Genomic DNA, 17,177 nt, shown 5'->3' with positions numbered 1-17,177 from the left:
GCTGTGGAGAAGGAAAGATCAAATCTCAAAGACGCTCAGATCCTCAAGGATCTAACACCACATGTTAGATAATAAGCAGAAAGGATGAGCCAATACTTTGCAATAATTGAAGTCTCACAGCAACAATAAAATGTCAGCGCTTTTAGATGTGTTTCATCTATTTATTTGAGCTAAGATGAATTGTGATCAACAGTGAAACATGCCTGTCTAACCTGGGAATCACTTAAACCAGCTGTCCATGTCACTCAGCTAAGAGGCCCCGAGTGAGGAATGACTATGTCCAAGGATTAAGATTCTGTCCCCTCTAGAAATGACCATGTGTAGGTAGGTGTCCTAAAAAGCCTCATCCAGGAGCACAGCATGCACAAATTCGCCCTAGCTTGTGGGGAATTAGCTAGAATTCCACTGTGTGCTACAGATACCAAGGAGTGTTGAAAAAAACAAACAAAAAACACCAAAAGAGGCAACAAAGATCTCCACTGAGATCCTTACAACAGTTTCTATAAATTATAGAACGCCAGCTCTTGAAGGGTCGCTATGGAAATAGACTGGATCTCTTTGCTGTCTCTAAGGTGACACCTCCTCATGTTCTTCCCAGTCTCATTCCTGATGGCCTCCCAAGTTCACTGGTGGACCTAGTAACACCTCTCATGTTGTTTCTTCCAGCTCGACTGAAAGCAGTGTGAGGATGAGCAGAACAGACCAACGTGTGCTTTCTACCATCCGTGGCTCTCGTTTTTTTTTTCCTATAGACTGCTGAGTATAAACTGTGCTCTTTCTGATTTTGGTCATAGACAGTATTATCACTTGTCATCAGAGCAGTATCACACATAACAGTCATTTCTTTATTCTTCTCCTCCCAGCTGACCCCCTCCCCCTCCTACTGTGTTTCCTTGGGTTGAGTACCGAAGTTTCTTAGTATATATCAGGGACAGGCATATTTGCCAAGATCCAAGGATAAAGCATCTTGGAAGGAAGCCAAGAAAATGGTGTAGCCACTGAACTTCTACTTCTTTTTATAACTATTTTAGTCATTATCACTGGATTAAACACATGTGCACGCACAGAACTGATTAGTTCTGGTTGTTATTCATTATTCTCCCACTTCTTGTTTCTAAAAAAATCTGCATCACAAACAACCCTCCAGGATCTTATTCCAATCAACCTATCTCCAGTCTTACAATTAATATTAATAATACAGCCACTATGTTGTTCGACTTTTTTTTTTAAGCAACAAAACGGAGGCCAATGAATCACAAATCTCCATGAAAAGGAGGCCAAAGAGGTTAACCAGAGAGTAAACTTGACACTGCAAAGCAAGAACCACTCCCACCCCACCCGTGTTTCCCTGCTCACTAAAGCTAGTGGTTTGGGTTAACACAGAAGACACAGTAAATACACAGTAAATTGTACACACAAAGCAGCCATCAGCAATTTGCCTGGTGGGGTCAGATAGCATGTGGCTGATAGGTCTCAGGAGATGAGGAACAAACAGCCATGATGGATTAACTGATTGCTATTGGCTGTGTGCTTGCCCTGCATATTTCACCATGGACAGTAATCAATTGCTAGGGACCAGTCATGATACCAATCAAACGCACTTAGCACTTCTGCACTATCAACCTGAGGGTTGCCGACCTGCCAGTCTGAAAAGGCTTAAGGCTGTGTGAGAAGTGATATGTGAGGTAGCCACTGCGAAGCCTTTAGAGCAGCAGAAAGCAGGCTTCTTTCCCTTCACGTTAGAAAGATAAATGGATAAATGAGCCACTCACCTGCCCTACATTAAGGTTTTGTTGAAAACTTGCACCATATTCCCTGTCTCTCTCTCTCCCAAGGGGATGACTGTTTATAAACATTTGGGCGTAATTTGAGGTATCCTGGTCAGCAGTTTCATGTGAGTCAACAGCCTCCAAGAAAATGACGGAACAGGAGCTGTGGTCAAGCAGGAAAGACAGCCATCCTATTGCTTCTGGATCCCATCAGTCCCCATAGAGCTCTGTGGCTATGATGTCACTCACTGTTCATTCTGTGATGGAAACGCTACACAACATCACTGTATGCCCAGAAGGCTCCTTCTGTTCTCTACGTTGTCCATGAGAAGCTGAAAAAGAAGCCAGCCTCTCTGTGTTCCCAGCATGTCAAAATATAAGTCAGTTCCATCTCTTCTTGGGCTTGGGCATCTTTTTTTCTCCCTTCACAGTCATCTTCATTTACAATATGGGAGTTCTCCGGAAGAAACACAGAGTGGTAAGTTTACAGAGTCTCTCTTTTCCACCCCTCACCGGGCTTCTGGTGCCCCCTCTTCTGTGGCCTGTTTGTTTGGTGCCAGTCTTCTATGAAATAGTGGGCTGCCCCACAATGACGACTTGGATAGACGTTTTGGCTTGACAACAGTGGTAACTAATCAGAAGGGCAGGGAGCCTCAGAAGAGTTGTCCCACACTTAATTCTTAAGGTTTATTTTTGCTGCATTTTAACAGTTTTTCCAGACAAGGATAAATTCCCTTTTCATGAGCTGGAGAGAACAGCAAAGTCAAAGTCCATTAAAGGCTTCCAATAAACTGCCGTTTACAAATCACTTCAGTTCTTTAGCTGTCCCTGCTTAAACTTACACAAAACAAGGATGGGAAGGGGCAAGACAGAGCATTTTAGGATGGTGGAAATGGTGTACATCCTCAGTACTGTGGTGGTTACACGAATGTATACATTTGTCAAAGCTCAAACTGTACACTTAAAATTGGCGCATTGGTTGTATGTAAGCTTTATCTGAAGAAAATTGAGTTTAAAAACTCTGGATGGCCAAGCAAAGCAACTCCCAACTAAGGAGCCAGATCCTCGGATGGGGAAGTGAGATAAACATGTCCTTGTCTTACCCCCTATTCAACAAGGGGTTATCATTTTCAAATACTGCACATTCCTTGGAGAATCACCCAGCCCTGCTCTGCCCTCAGAGCAGCAGTGCAGAATCCAAGCTCTCAGAGCAGCGGCGCAGGATCCAAGCTCTCAGAGCAGCGGCGCAGGATCCAAGCTCTCAGAGCAGCGGCGCAGGATCCAAGCTCTCAGAGCAGCGGCACAGGATCCAAGCTCTCAGAGCAGCGGTGCAGGATCCAAGGTAGTGCTCACTGCTTGAAACTGCCCCTTCTCTGGCTGCCGGCAGCTGCTGGGTACAGATGTACTAAGTTGCAAGTCGCCTCCACTGGTAGAACTCCCTCTTCCCGGGCATTTATGAACTCTGTCTATCCAAGAGCACAGCCCAGAGGAGGGCTCTGGCAGGGAGAGAAACAAGAATCCGTGGCCAAGGACACAAATCTCCCAGGACCACCAAAGGCGTTGTCCTCCAACAAAAGAATGTTGGGAATGGATTCTTCGATATCCCATTACCAAGATTTTTCCTAATAGTATGCACCACTTTACCTATGCCACAAGGGCACTGTGAGAATTAATGAAATAATGAACTCTCTGGAGCACTTTCCCAGAGGGAATGCCAGGCGAATCAGAACCATCAGCCTCCCGCGAGCCAGCATTTAAGGACAAAATACTTTGATGGTTTTAACTGCCTTTTCCCTGTTCTTCGTCCCTATTATGGTAATTCTATGATGCAAACCTGGACAAAGATTTTGTTGAACTTGTCACTGAATGTGTATAACTTTTCAGCTGAACTTTCTCTGGTTTGGGATGTTATTACACGTCCATGAGTCATGGAGCTCACAGGACTCACTCTGAAACCCAGAGATTCTACCTACTTCCTATCCCACCAGCCTCACCAAATGATTTGTGCTAAGCTTCCTCCTACTACAAAGGATACATAATCTGATTGTCTTTCCACCCAAGTGCTTTGGTCACGCTACACTTTGTCTCTGAAAACTAATGGCCCAAGGCCTTTAGAGGGCTGGATCACAACAGGGAACATGTGAACACGTTAATGCTATAACTGTGACCCTGGTGTTTTAATAATTTTGTTTATCTCGTTCCTGCACTTAGCATCACTGCTTCCGCCATGCGCGCGCGCACACACACACACACACACACACATTTACTTCAAGAATAATTTAACTACCCAAAGCAATCTACAAATTCAAAACCATCTCTTTCAAAATTCCAATGGCATCTTTTAGTGATATAGAATCCTAAAATTCTTACGGAACCACAACAGACGCTGAATAGCCATATCAATCTTGAGAAAGAAGAACAAAACCGGAGGCATCATACTTCCTCATTTCCAAATATATTACAAAGCTACAGTAATCAAAACAGTATGATACTGGCATAAAGACAGACATACAGACTGATGGACAGAGAGCCTAGAAATAAATTCATGCATATACAGTCAACAACTGGTATTCAACGAGGGTGCCAAGAATACACAATGGGGAAGGGATAGTCTCTTCCAACAAATGGTGTTGACAAAATTGGATATCCATGTGCAAAAGAATGGAATTGGGCCTTTCTCTTATACCATACACAAAAATCAACTCAAAATGGATTAAAGACTTAAAGGCCTGAAACTATAAAACTTGTAAAAGAAAACATAGGGGAAAATCTTCATGACATTGGTCTTGGTAATGATTTCATGGATCTGACACCAAAAGAACAGGCAACGAAAGCAGACAGACAAGTAGGACTACATGAAACTAAAAAGCTTCTGTACAGCAAAAGAAACAATAAACAGAGTGAAAAGGCAATTTTAAAATTGTTGGTTATAAGAAAAACTGAATGTTCTTTATATATGAATCTTGTATTCTGCAACCTTGTTAAACTCATTTATAAATTCTAATTGTTTTTTTTTGTGTGTGGGTGGATTCCTTGTATTTTTGTAGATTTTCTACATACAGGATCAAGTCATCTACAAATAAACTTTCCATTCGTGATGCTTTTATTTTTGCCTTGTTGCATTGTCTAGAATTTCTAATATTGAGTAGAAGTGTTAAGAGCAAACATCCTTGCCTTGTTCCCTATCTTAGTGGGAAAGCATCTCATCTTTCGCTATTCTGTACGATGTTATTAGCTGTAGGGTTTTTGTAGGTGCCCTTCATCAGGTGAGGAAATTCTCTACCATTCCTAGTTTGTTGAGAGTTCTTACCATGGCTGGGTTCTGGGTTTCGTTGCTTTTTCTGCATCTACTGAGATGAAAACATCCAATCTTTTATTCTATTAATATGGTATATTACATTAATTAATTTTCAACTTTACATTAATGGAACACAATTTCTATGAACTGCTTTTATTCCTGAATATAGGTCACACTCTCTTCTTTCTTTGCATATCCCACAATATTTTGTTGAAAATGGACATTAAAGATGGATATATTGTAGCAATTCTGGATTGTGATATTTTCCCCCTGAAGGTTTTTGTTGTTTCTGTTTCTGTCTATTTCTTGAGGTGTTCAGTAATTTTCCTGGATTAATTCTGTGAAATCTATCACCTCTGTAGTGTGAGGTCACTGACGTCTCCTCTCTGTTTGCTTTTCTTTTTTAATCTTTGTTTTTCTTTTTAATTCTTCTTTCCTAGGTGTCACCCCTGTGTCTGCATAGCTTAATGCTGGGCCAATGATCTGACAGCGCTGTGATCAAGCACCCTAAGCCAGGAAGACTTCCCATTCCTGCTGATGGATCTGTCTGTAGACAGAGGAGCACCCTCAAAGTGCAGGCCACTTTCAAGCGGATCTCAGCTTGGGCTCTTCACCAAGCCCCTCCTCATTTCCTCTGTGTATGTGCTCAGCCTCAGGGTTGGCCAGGAGTGCATGGATAGCTTGACCCTCTGTTGTCCGCTGCATATGTGGGCAGCCTCATCCAGAAATATGCTTACCCAGCCACACCTGCAACCCCAAGGTAACAGAGCCACTGGCCCTCCCCAATCCCTAGCCACCAAGTTCATTACGTCCACCTCTGGTCATGAGTGTTGCCCACCATTCCAAACCAAGTGAGTCCTCTTTGAGAGCAGCAGCAACCTGCCAGTCCTTGGGGACTGTGGTCTCCTCACCCCTACAACCTCCCCAGTGACTGGGCCGCAGGCAAGAATTCCATGAACTCCCACTCTTCTGGACAGAAGTTCGGCACTTGTTCTAGTATGAACATTTCTCAGATTGTTTTTGTGCCTTTATTCAATTGCCAGAGCACTGAAATGATTGCTTTTGTTCATTTTGTCCAATTTTATATTTGCCTCTTTAAAGAGAGGATTTGTTGACCTCCTTACAGAGCCAGAAGTCCCGCCCCAGGATTTATTTTTAAATGCTATGGAGACTACACGGAAACTTGGTACTCCAAATTATTTATATCCCATCCAATATGATTTTTACAGTGTCAAATGTTATGTAGTTCTTTGTAGGTCTGATAAAACATTTATCTTTTCAAGTAAAGAAAGTCCAACTTGAAACTGTGGAATAAAAACACTATTGATAAATTAAAGATTTAAGTCGAACCATTTGGGGTCCCAGTTCTGGATACACAGTAGAAACTCAGTAAATGACCCTTGCCTCATAGATGTGAATTACCACATATATTTTGAGAAGAAATGTGCTATTTCCCCCCATTTTTTACAGTATTTCTGCCCACTATGTTTCATCAAGCATTTATAACAAATGCCATATGAAGGATATAATTAAGGATTACTTAAAAAATACCTTCCCTAAAAACATCCAATCATAGCTACATTTTACTTTTTCATATGATCTTCCTCTTGCAAATCACAGTGGGTTTTCCATTTAATCTCAAGGGAGCATCTGATTGAGATGTTGTTTAAACAGCAATACCAGTTGATTAATGTATTAAAACTGTGAGAGTCATCTTCATTTACCTCAGCAAAGAAGGTTCCTTACTTTCAGTGGTGCTTTATTGCTATAAGTCTGAAATTACGGGACAAAAAGAGCCAGCAAAGCAGCAGGATATCCAGAACCTCTAGTCCCTATCTCTGAAATTAAAAAACAACACAGCAGTTCCCATGGCACGATCCAACCTGGGAATAAAAAGCGCTTTGCCGACATCAACTAAAACTCACCACAGCTGGTGAAGTTAAAATCAATACCAGCCCCTTAAAGGAACATAAACGTATCTGCCTGAGATCATGTAATAAATTGGTACAACAACCAGAAAAGTAGACCAGAATGCTTGTCCTTTCATCACCATATCCCAGTCTCCCTCTACTTACAACAAAACCAAACCATAGGGCCAGTTACCCAAACCTTTATCCCAGCACCACTTCTGCTTGAGAGTTTTCCTAAACACAAAGAATGGTGGTGTGGAAGAGGACAGAGATTGGTTCAAGATCCAGCGTCTCAATGGCGCCCTCAATAGAGAAAGGACCAAGAAAGAGCCAAGAAGTAAGAAAAGATATGGTCTTCCTTCCCTTCTAATGGATTGCAAGTATGATCGCAAAACCAAATCCACAGGTGGATTTTGCTGTTTCAGCCCAGAATGGAATAGCTGTCTATTAAATTTGCAACATTCTTCTCTAGTTTTCCCCATGAGCAGCTGCAGTTTTAGCCACCATCAGTTCTTACCAGGTTAAAACACATTTTCAGAGCTTCTTCTCTATAATGAAACCACTTTGAAGGTTCCAAATTGCTTTCTCATGGGGGGCGTTAACCCCTATATCCTGATTCCTGATAACTATTATAGTACTCATTTAAGAAAGGCAGGGAGCAGGTATTATAATTCCAGTGAAAGGAAAGCCAAGAGCTTAAAAGATGCCATGAGGTCTCAGAGTTCATAAGTAGCAGTGACAAGTCAAAGTCGCTGAAGTTGGTACAGAGCTGTGTCTAAAAAACTGGGCTCACCCCTATCCTGAGTGCTTATAAGATATGGGTCAAAATTACAGGTGGGGCTTCCCTGGTGGCACAGTGGTTGAGAGTCCGCCTGCCGATGCAGGGGACATGGGTTCGTGCCCCGGTCCGGGAAGATCCCACATGCCGCGGAGCGGCTGGGCCTGTGAGCCATGCCCGCTGAGCCTACGCGTCTGGAGCCTGTGCTCTGCAATGGGAGAGGCCACAACAGTGAGAGGCCCACGTACCACAGAAAAAAAAAAAAAAAAAAATTACAGGTGAATACAAAAGCCAGATGAATACTCTCCCCTGTTTGTACATCCACGCACATGTACACCTTGATTTATCAAAGGTATCATTTTGAGTATTAATTAACCCAACAGTGTTTCCCAATTTATCCAGATGATTCTATAAAAACCACAATGAGTCTTCCCCCATATACCATAACTTATTTGGATAATGAAATCTATGTTTGCCTCACAAAAATTTATTACTATTTAATCACATCCTTGGCTTAACAGATACTATCCACCGACACTGGGGGACAATTTTCCTTTTCAAAAAACCCAGCAAACCCAGATTCACACCTGGACTACCATGCCTTTTTCACAGCAACATGGAAAGATGAAAACGATTCAAATGAACACTATTGATTTTTCTCTACCTGAAATCTGTTCTGTTGAACTCCTAATTACATTTGGAATAAGCTTAAAAATCTGAAGAGTTATTCCAGTTGAGGCCCCAAATGGGAAAACTTACATAGAAGTAGAAGCAGAAAACACAAATCAGGATTTTAAATGTCACAGTGGGAAAGAGTAAGATTAGTCAACTTCCTATCAAATTTATTTTCATGATACATTCGTAAATATTCAGAGGACAATAATGACTTCAAATTCCATCACACTAGGGGTTCTAAATACTAGACTTAAACTCAGAAGACCTGGAACTTACTGTTATTACCATTAATCACTTATGAAGTAGCAACCCAGCCCTAACACTGTGTCATTACATGGCTGCCCACGGAGGCTTACACTCTGGTGTAGAATCAGAATATCCACACAACACAGAAAATAGAAATTATATGAACACTGCTACCCCATCCCTTGATTTGTTTACTAGATATACCCAAACCATTTGGCAGAGAAGAAACTTGTGTGTATTACAATTCTTTTCCAATTACATAGCATCCCTTGCCATCCTCCTTCACCAGCAGCACCAGTCCCTTGAGCAAGCGCTGGCAGACCCACGTGGAAATGCTCTGTGAAGGGCACCAGGAGAGCAGTGTGGGGACAAGGCACCCAGCTCCAGTGTGAGACAAAAGATCCGGGCGTCCAGGAACCTGAGCTTTGAATAACACAATTTGACTGGGTTGATGCTTCAGTTGACCAATTCTTTCTCAAAATTCCTCGCTGTAAATGTATATGAGGATTTAGGATTCTAGAGTCCACAGGAGTTAATACGTTTTCCTGAACTGGTACCAGCCAGGACTTCATCTCCTGCCCCTGAGCCTGTCCTGTGTTGATCCTGCCACACCAGATTGGGGCACATTTGGAAATGTTGCTAGGATTGCTTCTTGGGAACATGGGTTAGGCCTGGGTTACCTAAGAGAAAATTTTAGGAGGAGCTTTTGGACAGAGTTCCGGATATACTGGGTGGGAAGTACCTAGTGAAAGAAAAATGCAGGACACACGTTGGGTATAAGGAGAAAACGTGCTCAGTGGTGACGAGGGAGGGGATAGGTCAGGGAGAGGTGCAGGAAGGAAAGGCAGAAACAAGAGCTCTGGCATGGCTGGGGCCCAGGGACCGATACCTGTAAGGCCAACACGATGAATCTCAGATAGCTCAGGAGGGCTGTGAGAAACACAGGGTCCTATCTCGCTGGCTTTGCCATAGAGGGCTAACACCAGGCAATGCTCTCGTGCTGTGTTTAGGGATAACATTTTGCCAATGACATCTTTCAAAGGGGACCAAGATATTAGCACGTGCCTCTGAAGGAGTCTTGAAAGAGCACCAGACTCAAGCCCTCGTGTGGCCACGCGTGGGCTCAGTGTCCTAGGAGCCATCCTGAAGCATCCTCTAAGCTCAGTTTCCATATCTCTAACAATGAGGCTCCTTGAATTAAGTCTGTCCCAGCTATATGATTTCTTTACATGGAGTGCTTGAAGTGCCCCCAAGGAAAGTTTCTGTGTCAGTTACAAATGGCTTTCAGAGGCTTGTCAGCCCCACCTTTCTCCCCTGCTGTCTTCCTCCTCAGCACAAGCAAGAGAATCACTTAAAAAGCATTGTAAGCTACAAGTAACGGGCAGAAGAGAAGAGAGACTGTAAATGAGCTCTTTAGAGTGAAGCTCCACTAAGCCATTATTAATGCTTTACACCAGCCAGAATGTGGATGCACGTGTTTATTTCAGAAGCCGTTCTCAACATGTACCTGGCCGTTTAAATTCACAAGGCATTTGTCGTCACATTTCGTTTCTTGTTAACAATGGCACAGAAGCCAGGGCACACTGACAGTTCTCTCCATACCCCCGGAATACTGGGGGAGGGGGTGTTCCTCAGCAGCATCCCCCTTTACCTATTATTGGTGTGCTACTTAAGGACAAGCCCCAGCCCCCCACTCATGCCCCACCCCCAGTATATACTGTCACTATAAACTGTTACATCAAGAACATATAACTCCCAAATACACACAGGCACACTGTCCATTTTAAAGGCATCACGTCTTGTGTCTTTGCTTCTTTGAAGCTCATTAGAAGCTGGACCTTTTGAGCATTTACTTCACTAAAATCCTCTCCGATCACTTGAATCATAGAACCAGTAAAGGCGGGGGGACGGGGACGGGGAGTAGTGGGAATAGAAAGAAAGAAAGAAAGAAAATGGGATGAACAGAGGCTGAGGGAGACTGGCTACGGAGTGGAGTGTGTGACACGAGCTACCCACCGCAGACAAAGAACACCAGGCGACGGAAGGGAGACAATGAAGGCTCAGAGCAAACGCAGAGCACGCGGGGCTGGCAGGGAAGCCCCCCAGCAGCCCCCTCCCCAAATCCATGCTCGCTTGGTGCCAGCTGACGGGCTCACAGCAGCTGCTCCACTGCGAGAGACTCACACAGTCATTTCCTGGCTAAAAGTATTTCTACCGTTTTAATTAGGTTTGCTTTTTTTTTTTTTTTTTTAAGATAAGAAATAGCACCTCCCCATCCCCACATTCCTCAAACACAGCTGTATTTTCAACCATCCAAAGAACAAACAATGATTTCAGTTTCTTGAAGAGTTGAGAATTGCTTGTGAAATAAATAATTAAGAGGAAAAGAGAAGTTGAGCAAAGTAGTTCAAATCGGCGCTGGTTTGAAAAACACACGTAGAAAAATTGGGGTCCTAAATGGAATGGGGGTTGGGAGACAGGGGCTGTTAATGTCGGTAACTTAACCTTAACCTGATGGTATCAGCACCCTTTGTCCTGTTTAGCTGTAGTGATAAGGCAATGCAGAGGAGTCGAATTTTTAATGTTTCATCTCTCTTCTTTTCCCAGAAAGATCTAGAACAGGTTCATTCACTCGTGAATCCTCATCATCCTTGACAGAAAAAGAATTGGGGATTTCACAAGTAATATGTGTACAATCTTCCTTAACCTAGAAAACATCAGGGAAAAAAAAAATCAACTCAGAAGTGAGATCTAAAACTAAAACATGGAAAAGAGGCAAACTAACAGTTGCAGCTGCTAAACAGCCATGCTAGGCTGCTGAAAACATGATCAGCACACAACTAGATCTTTTAAAAACCACTGTCTGTTTACAAACAAAGCACTTACTAAATATTACCCCAGGTAATAGATGATGACAGGAATAGGGTTTGCTCTTTCAAATAACAAACAGACTGGAAAAAAATATTTCAATTCCATCAGACAACAAATTAAAATGAAACATCCCTTCTAAACTGGAAGAATGCAGATCTAGCTGGGAAAATTGATTTACACCCACCCTCCATTCTCCCGAAAGGAGATTAGAAAGAGAAAAAAACAGAAAAACATACATCCTGGAGATGAATTTTGGTAATGAGCACTATAAACATTCATAGGGGAGATAGGTTCCTATTTCACAGGTCTTTGAAACAAAATATTTCAACATGCACACATTAGTTTGCAGTAAAATGCATCTAATGTTTGATTGTTTTTATATACACTGCAAGAGGGAGTTAAGGTCTTGTCACTCACCTGATGAAATCTGATCTCTCTCAAATCATCTCAGCCTAAGGTGTTAAAGATGTTACTGCTGTGACATAATTCAACCTCAAGACATCTTGTGGGAAACACAGGTCAGTTTTAAAGCACCAGGTGGGTAAACAGTCAGTATTTGAATATTCTCAAATTCAAGTATCCTGACCTTGAATTTTAGAGGTTGTATACTCATCTGTTGCTTAGAGGCTGCCACTTGACATCATGTGCCTTGCAAGGGTTTTCCAAATTTAAGTGGGCTTTATAAAATAAGCTGATTCTTTTTTATCAGAACAAATGAGGCATCCAAAAAAAAAAATACTCTTTTGCCTTGTCCTTAAGTCTAAGATGCCAATAGAGAGAAGGAGAATGGAAGGAGGAGGGACCTGCAGCCCTCCCCTCCCCAACTCATATTAGTGTGAACAAGACGTTAAGTTAGGGAACACTTCAAAAACCCTGAGAAAAATGGAGAAAAGGGTGGTTGGCATGTTTTCTCATTCAACGGAAGTAGTTCTGTTGACCTCTAATGGGCAAACCACTTCTGGGCCAACTTTGCATCCAACCATAGCTGACGATGAACTGAAATGGACACTCTATAGTCTTCCATCAAATTAAAACAATAAAACAAGGTAGTAATAATAACAGCAAATACTTACATATATCTTACCCTGTGTCAGACACTGTTCTAAGTGCTTTGCATGTATTAACTCATTTAAGCCTCCCAACAACCCCCTGAGGTAGGTACGGTATACACGTGAATATAAACTTGGTTATACCTGAGAAATAAAAAGCTTCATGATATTGGTGGTATAATGGGATAGAGGTGGGTAATAATTTTGAAAAGAAATCTCTGAAGACTACACATCCTATAACATAGGATATTGCCCTATATATTGCTGGGGGCAAATGTTACAAGAAGAAAACATATAGGGATCTCTTATCTGCATTTTGTTTAAATAGCTTTGCTCATAAATTTCCACTGAAAACTAATCTCTGTTGAGAAAAAAGTAAGATTTTAAAAAGATTAGAAAAAGAAGAGGATATGTAATAAAGGGCGGAAAGACTTCATAATAGCTAAAAAATCTACCATCAACTTGAGGAAAATTGTCTATACTCATTTCAAGAGCAAAAGAAAATCTCAGAAGAAGACTGGGCTGGTCCTTCTTAGCAATCATAATCAGCTTTTACTTCCTGGGATTCTTCCTAATACCAATTCCTAGCAGCTAAAATAATAATAAGGATATGGAAAATGAAGCAAAGGGAGAATAGGAAATGTTTATGTATCCTATTACATTTGTGGGCAGAGCGGGGAAGCCTCAGAGATCTAGAAAGAAAGAGGAAAAAGAAATAACTGAAAAAGGGTTCCTGTATCAGTTACTTTTGTCTTCTCACCCATTTTAAATTCAGCTCTTTGGAACAAAAAAAGGGGAAGGATGATCAGGTTACATTGCAAAGCCACTAGCCCAGGACGGCCTTGGAAGACCAGGTTGATCACACTCTTCCATCAACAGCTAACTGGGAAAGTTGGGGGAAAACACTAGTCTTACCAGACTCCAATTCTTGACCCTCTGTCTTTCCCATACCACCCTGGAGAAGCCACCGGCTTCCATCCACTAACACCGCTTCCCTGCTCTTTGACTAAAATCTCTGGGAAAGCCTTTCAGTGACATGGCCCTTTAGGCCACATTAATCCAATAACTCACAGTCATTCATTTGGTCCTAATGTCAAAGAGAATTTTTCATCAGTAAGAAATGGCATTGTTGGGTGTTGTTAAGTCACTCTCAACTGCTGAGAAAAGAGATTCCAATGTCTAGGATTAATATTTGTGATATTTACCCTAGAGTTAGAATATTTTTTAAATGTTTTCACATGGTGTTTACAAGTTGCTGACCTTTTAGAATCATATCACATGGTGAGGACCAAACATTTTCTGACCAAATATTTTCTCAAATAAAGTAGGTTTATTAGAAATACAGTTTACCACCTCTCATTCCCTTATGGCAGTGGTCCCTGAAGGAACTCCGAAGAGAAACTATGGGCCGATAAGAGATGAAAAGGCAAACGACAAATCTTACTCTTTTTTTTTTCCTCACAAGTTAAAAGCCTGCCTTTATATTGATTTTCAGATACTGAATATACATAGTTCATCTTTCAGATAATCTCAATGTGTCTTACTCTAATAAACAAATAAAATCTATGAGAATGAAAAAAAGAGATGGATCTATATCTGTAAACAACTTTTATACACACACATACACACACACACACACACACGTTAACCTGATACGCAATTGACTTTTTGCCATAGAAACACACTCTTTAGCAATGGATTTGACAGAAAGGGGACCGTGAAGTTGTTCATAAATTATAATTTGTATATTTGGCTTGAGTGGCTTGAATATCTAAAACAGTCATCTTTCCTGAAAATTCTAACACCTTCCAAACTGTGACTTGATGGTAGTTATTCCTGTGAGTTTGAGTTCTCACTATAATACCATGATCGATACCCAAAACACAGTCTGTGTGACACCACTGTACAGACATAGGCATCTATCTGCTCAGGTCTGACCACAGCTAACGCTGGACAGAACGGCAGCCCGAGCCTGTTGTTTACGTGTGATGTGCGTTTCAGTCACTAGAATTTTGGTTTACTAACTGGGAATTGCCAGGAAGACACAGACAGGGGTCAAAGTCAGGAACCGACGAGCCCCTGGTTCCCAGGCCTCACTCTGCAGCTTGAGCTCTCTCACTTTTCTTACAATAAGCTTTCCCTCAGCCCTCCCATCACACGTGTTGCCGATGCTAACCCACGTCCCTAGTCCGTGCCACAGTTCAGTGCAGACAGAAGGCATTCTCCCGGCCTCTTCCTTGGTCTCTTATTCTGGTTCACAAGACATCATTTCCTATAAAGTTTCTTGTCCTCAATCCACCATGCTGATCAATGTTTAAGAATCTCTACATGAGTGAATTCTCTTAGTCAACTGTAACATGTATTATAATAATAATATATCTTAAACATCACTTCACTAAGAAGTTCTCCTTAAATCAAGGAAACTATTCTCAGTAATCCAGACACAAGGGTTGGTCGTTTATTTCACTCAACATAAATGTACTGAGTAACTGGAAAGGTCTAAAATCACCGGAATTTTATCAGTTTAAGCTAAATTCATTCGAGACAGAATGTATCTTAGCATAATACTGTTATTTAAACATCCTAAGGCTGGGCTTACCATTTGTTGAACAAATGGCTGGATACTACAGACAATGAATGAACTTTTGGTTATTCAGAGAAATTGTTTTCCACTAAGATGGTGTGGAAATAGGCACTGCCTTGATTGGCTTCTTCCACATTCTAAAACTTTTGTTTCCCAGTGCAAAAGGTAACGTTACCCTCCTATGCATGAAAGTGGCATTGAGTATACTAACTCAGGGGAAGGGGCATCAGAGAAACTTCAGGCTTTATTCTCCACCACGCTCCACTTTTTTTTTTTTTTTTTTTTTTTTTTTTTTTTTTTTCTTTTTGCGGTATGCGGGCCTCTCACTGTTGTGGCCTCTCCCGTTGCGGAGCACAGGCTCCGGATGCGCAGGCCCAGCGGCCATGGCTCACGGGCCCAGCCGCTCCGCGGCATATGGGATCCTCCCAGACCGGGGCACGAACCCGTATCCCCTGCATTGGCAGGCGGACTCTCAACCACTGCGCCACCAGGGAGGCCCCCACGCTCCACTTTTAAAACATCATTCCTTAGCTACAAATACGAGGGCCCTGTTTAGAAGTTAGTTTTAGACCTCTCTAAAAATGGCTCATTTCACTTGATTCCAAATTGAGTACGTGGCATTCAGCAGGAGGAACAAATTTTTTTTTTTTTTTTTTTTTTTTTTTTTTTTTTTGGTATGCGGGCCTCTCACCGTTGTGGCCTCTCCCGTTGTGGAGCACAGGCTCCGAACACGCAGGCTCAGCGGCCATGGCTCACGGGCCCAGCTGCTCCACGGCATGTGGGATCTTCCCGGACCGGGGCACGAACCCGTGTCCCCTGCATCGGCAGGCGGACTCTCAACCACTGTGCCACCAGGGAAGCCCAGGAGGAACAAATTTAAATCAGATGTTTTGACTGGGGTGATTGGAAATTTGTACCACTGATAAGTACACCTATATATACACACACACACATCTATGTTTGTGCCATATGGCAGAAGTGTTTTCTAAATGTTAGCATTCATTCAAGCTGAATATGTAAATATATACTTATTTGCTAGTATAGTTGTATATGCTCTTTAATTCATTCTCTTTGTAGGGGGAAGATCAGTCTGAACCATTTAAAAATTAGAACTAAGAATTTTTTATTTAAAGAAATGCTGTTTTCAAGCACATGACTAACTAGAACTAAATCAATAAAACATGTGTTGCCAAGCGTCAAGTCCTTAAGGTACCTACTTGAATGCATTTTGTTGAGTATACTCACATATCCACAACAGTTTCATAAGATCGGCTCATGTTAGGAAAAATCCTTTAGGATCAGTCCAAACAAAATAAGTGTCAAAATATTTTGAACGGGGAACACACTTGATAAAAAATACGAATCTGGGCTTGCTTGGTGGCGCAGTGGTTGAGAGTCCGCCTGCCGATGCAGGGGACACGGGTTCGTGCCCCGGTCCTGGAAGATCCCACATGCCGCGGAGCGGCTGGGCCCGTGAGCCATGGCCGCTGAGCCTGCGCGTCCGGAGCCTGTGCTCCGCAACGGGAGAGGCCACAGCGGTGAGAGGCCCGCGTACCGCAAAAAAAAAGAAGCTATTTCTAATTTGAAATAAGGGAAATAAATGAAATAATGATCCCATTAAATAATGTATAAGAGATATATAGGCCCTAAACACTTTATTCTGATGACTCTACAAAGCAGAGAAAGGATATTCATTAGTTATACTCCAAGGAGGGTTTTTTCCCTTTTTGGGTCACGTACACTAAGGGGCCCTAATGATTTTTCTTAGCGCTTAACATTTGGTTATATACATCTAACCTCTCATCCATCGGTAGATTGGTAAGTTTCTACATATGTGGAGAAGAGATGCTTTCATTAGCATATTACTCACTTTTCCAAAGAGCTATAAACAATTTATTCTCTTAGTCAACCCATCTTAAACATTCTACCTCTGGGAAAAAAAAAAAAGGGAAAAGGGAGGAAAACCTTTTTCATGGAGAATTACAATGAAAATTTCT

At 42.0% G+C, this 17,177-nt stretch overlaps 1 protein-coding gene across 2 annotated transcripts in view; it reads right to left on the bottom strand.

Moving 5' to 3' along the window:
- Window positions 1-17,177, bottom strand: part of MAML3 (mastermind like transcriptional coactivator 3) — a 439,331-nt gene that overhangs the window by 283,970 nt on the left and 138,184 nt on the right. The window lies entirely within an intron of this gene.

The sequence above is a fragment of the Mesoplodon mirus genome (genome assembly GCF_964341445.2).
Source record: "Mesoplodon mirus genome assembly, chromosome: 2".
Classification (NCBI taxonomy): domain Eukaryota; kingdom Metazoa; phylum Chordata; class Mammalia; order Artiodactyla; family Ziphiidae; genus Mesoplodon; species Mesoplodon mirus.
Note: the sequence above shows the minus strand (reverse complement) of the source record. Positions and strands in the feature narration are given on the sequence as shown.